A 7,460-nucleotide genomic window follows, 5' to 3' on the forward strand; every position below is an offset into this window, starting at 1 on the left:
CGCACTTTCGTGTGTGCTAGAGCTGGTTCCGTTCCCGCGGCCGCCCAATACACTTCCAACACAGACTGATCTGACCTGCTGGCGCTCATGTCACCCCCTCCCGTGCTGCTCTAACAGTAACAGACACCATACATGCTACACACATACATACATACACGCGTACTTCGGCAGGGCATTTGGTTCAAAGCTCAGCCGTGCCATTCAGTCTCACGACCTTGGTCAGCAGTGCGGATTGCCGTTGTCCGCGCCCAGACGGCAGCGCCGCTGGTCAGGCGGTCCGCGCCCGGCCCGCGTGACAGGACGGGCTGCTCCCTGTCTCGTCTGGCGCGGCCGCCGCCAGCCAATCGCGGACAGGTGGACGCCGAAGTCGCCAGTAATGCACGGTACTGGAGTTGGCACGGGCAAGATAATAATAAACGCGAGTGTCGGTGTGACGTCAGTGATGTCTAAGCATGAGCCCGATGAGCGGAATGGAGCCCGACGGCAGACGGCTTTGGAAACCCATTAAGAATGCTGCAGATTATTACGAGGCTTACCGGTGCATACACGTTTTTTATACTTTTCTCAGCAGGCAAGGAGATTTAACCGAGGTCAGTGCATGCACTGATTCACAAATCGCACAGATTAAAAGCGGACAGGAAGTGAAACTGACCGGCATTTGTCGTCTCAGGCGCCGCAGCTTTAACGGATTCGATCGACTTGTTGCGAAAGCTGCACGGAACTGTAATCATTGCCCGCCAATGTACAAGCCTATCACCAGTGTGATGGGCTGGCTATACCGGGTATGGTCGTTCCAGTTGGAACTGTTACGGTCGAGGACACGGATCGAGCGAGCCTAGCGTCAACTGACCCGGATGTTGCCTAGGTTCAGCGGCCTAGCTAAGCCCCGCCCAGCTTGGGACGCTTTTGACGAACTCTTGCCTTTGCCACCTCTGATTACGGCGGCATGAAGATTTTAGCGACAAGTAGAAAAATTCCTGGAAAACTGCGCCGTAATTTTATCATTGTACTGCAATACAGCCTGTTTGATCACGTGGCTGGTTTCGCAACTTTGCAATGTCTCCTCAATTTTACCTCCCCATTCGATCAGCAGGGAAATACATATCCTTCAAGTTACGAGAAAAGGCTGAATAACGCTTAGGATAACGTAAACACTAAGGATAAGTGCAGCTCCGCTTGCTAAGCCCATAAAAAGGGTACACTACCGTGCGCTGATGCATTCCTTTCGTGCGATTTTTCCAAACGCGAAGGGCTGCATTCACGTGCGCTTAGGCAACATCTGCACGATTGTAATGGCTACGTCTGGTGTTACATGGCTCGTCCCACGCCACAAAATGCGTCTTACAGGCATCACGTCTCTGTTCACAAGTGACGAAAGACTACCTCGGTATGTGGGCTCGCTCGTAACCATGGTTCATGTGTGACGTACAGTCCACCAGAACATCTTGGACTATGTCACTGGTGCAATTTATTCTGCGTCAGTGGTCTTCACGCAATGGTTCGTCAACGAAGCTCGGACTCCCAATTTATTTCAGAATGTTCGCTTTTGCTTCAGTTTGTACAGCAATGTAAAGCACAAACCTTAAAAAGACCGTTGGCATGGTGATCGGCAGCATAAGACTGTCGTGGCGAAATCAAAGGCCGAAGTCCAATGCTTTACATACGTTATACGTAAACTTCCATGGTGCGCATAAAACGAACTACACCCGGACCTATTGTAACCGTGGTCGCCCCCATCGGCTGAATTCACAAATTAAGTCCTTTCCCCTGCGTCTGAATTGAAGTCAGCTCAAAGTTCTGTCTGTCGATTTGTTGTCGTTTGGTCGCGATCGAAAATGCGACAAGCCCCATGCACCGTGAGTCGGAGTCGGAGCGATCCCCCTGAGTAGATCTGTCTTTGATGGTGAATCCTGATGAGAACGTTTGCCTGCAATACTGGGTTTGAGATAAGACGTCAATTTGAATAACGTTTCATGTCGGCCCTGTAAGCCCTTCAATGCGTTATGTTTATCATGAGGATTGACCTTAAATCCTGGTGCGCCCGTCCCGCTCAACAATTTCCAGGAAGTTTCCCTCTGTATATCCTCTTATAAAGGTATCGGTTTTTCATTCCCTAATCCTTACATCTTCCGAAAAAGAACAAACATTGATCCCCGCCCGGGAGCAGAGCTCTTGCTTCCGGATAGCCCGGTAGTTCATAAATCTTACTTTTCCCAATCAACTTGCAAAATTGAAAAGGATGGTTAGCTTTCGGCAATGCTATCACAGTCTGTTTGAGTTTGATTTAGTGGTGACTGGTGATATAAATGCTGGCTGTGTTCATTGCGCTTGTAGCCGCTGTGAAGGGCAAACTAACACCTTTGTGGCACAACATGCATAGTGTACCGGAAATTGCATGAAAGTGCGGAAGTTTCTGAAATGGTTAGGACGCAGGTACCAAAGATTAGTCGCCAATCCGTGACAGCCCTACAGCTCTAGGCAATATTCGCGCACCATTCCACGCACATAAGTGGGGACGTCGTCGGTAAGGCTTGTTTTCGGCTTGAACAAGATCACGGAGTAATGGAGATTAAGATATGCTTCCGAGGTAGCGGCATATGTCTGTTTGTGTATTATCTAGACCATCTCGGCGCCTGCTATGGTGCATGGTAGCTTTCTCTACGAGAAAACAGGGCTGCAGTGCATTACTTTAGCTGTTAGCTATCCGTGCCTAACATGCTGATTAACGCAGTCAGATTATGACAGCTCCGTCAAGTTGCGGCGTCAACATACCCTGTAATCCATTTCCGTGAATTTTACGGCGCCATTCTAAACCTGAATATCAATGAGTTTTGCGGGAGGAAATAGTATAGCATCTGCTGTCGGATAGAAATTCCAAATATAAAGCTGAATCCCTGACACTGAACCATCACTAAGTATGCCATAACGCGGCCACCCCTGTCTATCTGAGGCCCAGTCCCCCTTCCCCTCCCCTCGCATTTATATTTCCCCGGTCGATCAATATCGCTCCCTCGCGCCGTCTGCGTCACCAATCAGCGCGCATTATCATCTCACCGCAGATATCGGCCAGCGCCGCGGAGCTGAAATATCTCTGCAACACTTGCTGGCGGTGACGCTGAAGGAGCCTGTATACGTGCAGCATACACCCGGCTTCCAGTGCGTAGCCTCCGCAGGGGCAGAATGATTGGACGTTTGGACGCATGGACTGGATTGGGATGATTAGGATGATTAGGATTAGGATTAGGATTGGGATGATTGGGATGACTAGATGTCCAGCTGCTGGCACCGCCTCCCGCCACGCTGGCCGGGCCTGGAGCGCCGTCCGGTCACGACCGTCGAGCAGAGCCCTCCTGTCCATCACAGCACCGGTCTAACGGGTGCAGTCTCCTGCTGCTGACCTCCAGCACGTCAGTCGCTCCCGTCGTGACCCGGAACTGGGCGCAGGGTCGACTGCCTGCGGCTCGCGCCGTCGGGTTCCGCGCTGCCCCGTCCGTTTCGCCCGTCTGACTCCCTACGATTTCGTCATCGACCGCATGCTACTCTTAGCCGTCAACTGGTTGTCTGACTCCAAAATGTCTGCCCGCTATGCCAGCATTACACCATGAACATCCGTGTGCAGAGAATTCGAATTTCAGACCATGGCACCATTGCCATTTTTGTCAGCATAAAATAAGCATGCGAGTGCCTAGCAAATTATGCATGCAACTGCGTAATTCCACTTCCCCGCTATTTTAACAAGATCCTACCTCCTTGAGGCCTATTCAGGCCATTCACGGCACTTTATTATTCTAAATGTTCAGTTTCGTGCGCCACTGGGCTTTCGGGTCAGGGATAGATGGGAATGTAGTGCGGTAGCAACTGCTTTCCTGTATCGTTGGCTCGATTGAAGGCATTTTGTCAGCACTCAGCACCGACCATTATTTGCCTGACGTTTCTCTCTTGATAAGAACTGTCCACATCCTGGCATCGACAATTATATCTAGGACTTCATGTTATGCCTCAAACGCTCGTAAACGCTGATAAAGTTTTATGGAAGGTCTCGTTGGGCTAAATCTGAACAATTTCGTGTCAATCTTGGATATATGGGGGAAATTTGCGCTTATATATTATGGTGGTAGATCTTGTCCTCTTTATTCTGTTCGCTCACTGTGCGTGCATCTGTGCTCATTCTGCGTTTCCTTGCACCCTGTCACAGGCATCTTGGTTGCATTAAAGCCGACGCTCTGAAATAACCTGACCCAGTCTAGCGTTCGGCATGTCAAGGCCACCAGCAGCGGCACCGACCAATGAGACGGAGGTCAAACGCTCCGCCCGCGCCGACCACCCATAGATCTCGACTTGCCCCAGACTTCCTCGCCTTTCAGCATGTCTAGACAATGGCAGACTTCAGGTAGATCGTTCAGACTTCAGTCTTTTGCTTCGTCAGGCAGACGGTATGGATTGTGTCATCACTCGGTACTCGGTGATATCCCTCCAAACACTAGCAGTTGGGCACGGCTCGTAACGGTATAGCGACCGTTTTCAACGTATCGGTAGAGGTCCTCCGCCATCTTCAGCGGCCTTGTGTTGGAGTGGGGAGGCGATATGGGGACGTCAACGCTTGCAGAGCCCTAAAACAAGTCAAGGTCGAAGGAATCAGGCGCTTAAGCCAAGCAGGTGCTTAAGCACGCGCCTAATATATGTAGGCGCGTACGCCGTTGGTGCACGTCAAAATCAAGTTCGCATTTTCTCTTTTCTGAATTATATGACAACGATCTCACGTTTTCCATCTTGTCTCACCTATGGCTCAAACGGGACAGGGAACGGAGCAGCATGGAATGTAAGCGCTGGAGCAACAGGAAGTGAGGCATAGTGTAGAGGCGTCTTATGTACATAATTATAATGCCAACGAACCATAGGCCCTCGCCCCGTACTCTACCAGCGAAAGACCTTTTCGAAACTGGCCGCGCTGCGTCGGAAAACATACGCAGCATGGCAGATAGATGCATCCGAGATAGTGCTCACCATTGGCATTGTCAAAATTTATTTGGCCGTTAGTGTTATGGGGCGAAGAACACGGATGTGTTGGAGCTGTGATTCAGTTCAACCACCGCTCCCCTCTGTATGCTCGTGACGCGGTCCGCGACATGTCAATAACAGTAGTTTGGCTGGTGATTTGAAGCGTCTCATAGCTCACCGGTGACTCATGAACCAGCTAACGTAGTCAGGGCAGCGCTGGCCAGCGTCTCGCCATGTCTCTTTCTTGGTATGCCACACAACCCCTCAGGGCCTGACACAGAGGGGCAGCCCTCCGTTAAGTTGTTGAGTGTATTTACGAGGAATATTATGCATTATCCTCGTAGAAAAGCCAGAAGAATGAAAGATAGATGCGTTGATTTTTCGGCAACATGTCTGTATGCAAGCGAAGGTTGACGTATTGAGAAGCATGAACGCATTGAGGAACATATTTACTACACATAGACGTTGCATTGTCTAGAGCAGTCTTTTCCACTTGAAAGTAAGCTAATGTATGTACGTACATATATATATATATATATATATATATATATATATATATATATATATATATATATATATAGTTTTCATTAAGACGCGCTTCCGAAATGTCATTGTATCTATCACTCCATCCTCCTGGTTTTTCTAGGAGGATTTATATATATATATATATATATATATATATATATATATACACAAATATGTTGACTTATCTATATTCTCTTCTGTGCGATGCCCTGTGGAGTTAAATGGGATGCCAATATTTGATTTCATCATCATACCATGTACAACACACGCCTTTATCAAACCTTCCCTCCGATAAAGGTATATTGTCGAAAAATCAACGCATCTATCTCTCCATTCTCCTGTTTTTTTTTCTGCGAGAAGTAGGGCTATTACTGCTGCCTCCTCTGCACTCAGCTTGAAGGGAATGTTCCACATTTGAAAATACTGAAGCGAGCATCAGGTATGATGAGATAAGCTCACTTATAATTGTTGGTTTACTTTTAAATGGAAAAGACTGCTCTAGAATAGCTTTTTAAGTGGAAAAGACTGCTCTAGACTGACAAATAAACAGATGAACAGAATTTCTCCGTTTAGTAAATATGCCACTCAATGCACCGTTGTTTGATTACCTCATCATACCTTGCACAACGTTGATTGAAAGCCAATTGACAACCGTTGTATCTGGAAATCGTGCTCACAAACGCCAGATATGAACGACTCAGCAATTAAAGTTTTCTTGGCCTTGATTGCCGCATGGCTAATAAAATGGCAGGACTGGTACGACATGATTATGCATCAGGGATGCCTGGATAACATTGAAATATTCTCCTCGCAATAATCTGCCCATCTTCGCGGGCGTGTAGCTCACAACTAGCGGGCTTTGGGGAAAAGGGCAGGGCTATGAACGGCACCGAATGATATTCAAGAGGGCTTTTCAGCTCCAAACCCCATACCAATGTAGAACACTTCATTTAGTACGAAATGTGCATTTTCTCTTGGCAGACAATATTTTATCACCATTTCTTTAGAACAGTATCCCGACGAGGAGACCATTCTGGATGTATGTTTTGACATGATCATAGGTGTTCAAATTGCGTGATGCAGGCCCTTCTCCCCTCCCCCTAAAAAATGAGAACTTCCCGTGTGTCAGTGTGTGTGTCATTGGGGCTTTACGACACACTCAGCTGCTGAGGCTATATGGCGTCGCCTGCCTCTCACACTGGCAGGAAGGGCAGGCACCGCGGGGAATCAAACCCAGCACCTCTGGTTTCCCGGACGCGTAGTGGTTAACGCAGACACGTCAACCAGTACGCGTTAACGCAGACGCGTTAACCACTACACTACCGGCACCCCAACCAGAACTTCCCCGATAATTTACCGATCGGAAACAACTCCGCAATTCTTTCGGGAAAAGGTGCTCGAATGCCAAGCAAAAATTAATGCTCGTATGACACAGCTTCGTTGACAAATCGACAGATGTAACCATTTTGCCTTGCTGTCAGTTCCCATTAAGTCCCTCGTTTGTCTTTTCCTACCGAGCCAGTTACTCCTGATCGTTTTGCTGACCGTTTCCGAAGATGCCTAACTGCCAGAGGTCAGTCTGAAGGCCGACTAGACGTCCCAGTGTTCTCTTCATGTTTGGAGACACCCGTGGCTTTCTCCGCACCATCTTAAGACGAAACTTCCCAGCAGCATGCAAAGCTTTTTACGGTGTATTTCGGGCTTGTAGACCCAAACTTGCGCCATTTCCGTAAGTTATCACAGCACGTGCGAGCCATTTCGAGCGAGGCAGACGTACAGAATCAGTCGTGCGCTGAAGCGAAGGGTCCCCACATTGCGATCAAGACAGTGCACGTGTGCAGCAGACCATGTCTCGCTTGGAATGCCCCCCCCCCCCCCCGTCCCAACGTGGCCACAGTCTCGGCCCAGAGTGGGGCGGCCGGCAACAACAGCGGAAT

The sequence above is a fragment of the Pollicipes pollicipes genome, unplaced genomic scaffold, assembly GCF_011947565.3.
Source record: "Pollicipes pollicipes isolate AB1234 unplaced genomic scaffold, Ppol_2.1 Scaffold_3447;HRSCAF=4054_pilon_pilon_pilon, whole genome shotgun sequence".
Taxonomy (NCBI): Eukaryota; Metazoa; Arthropoda; class Thecostraca; order Pollicipedomorpha; family Pollicipedidae; genus Pollicipes; species Pollicipes pollicipes.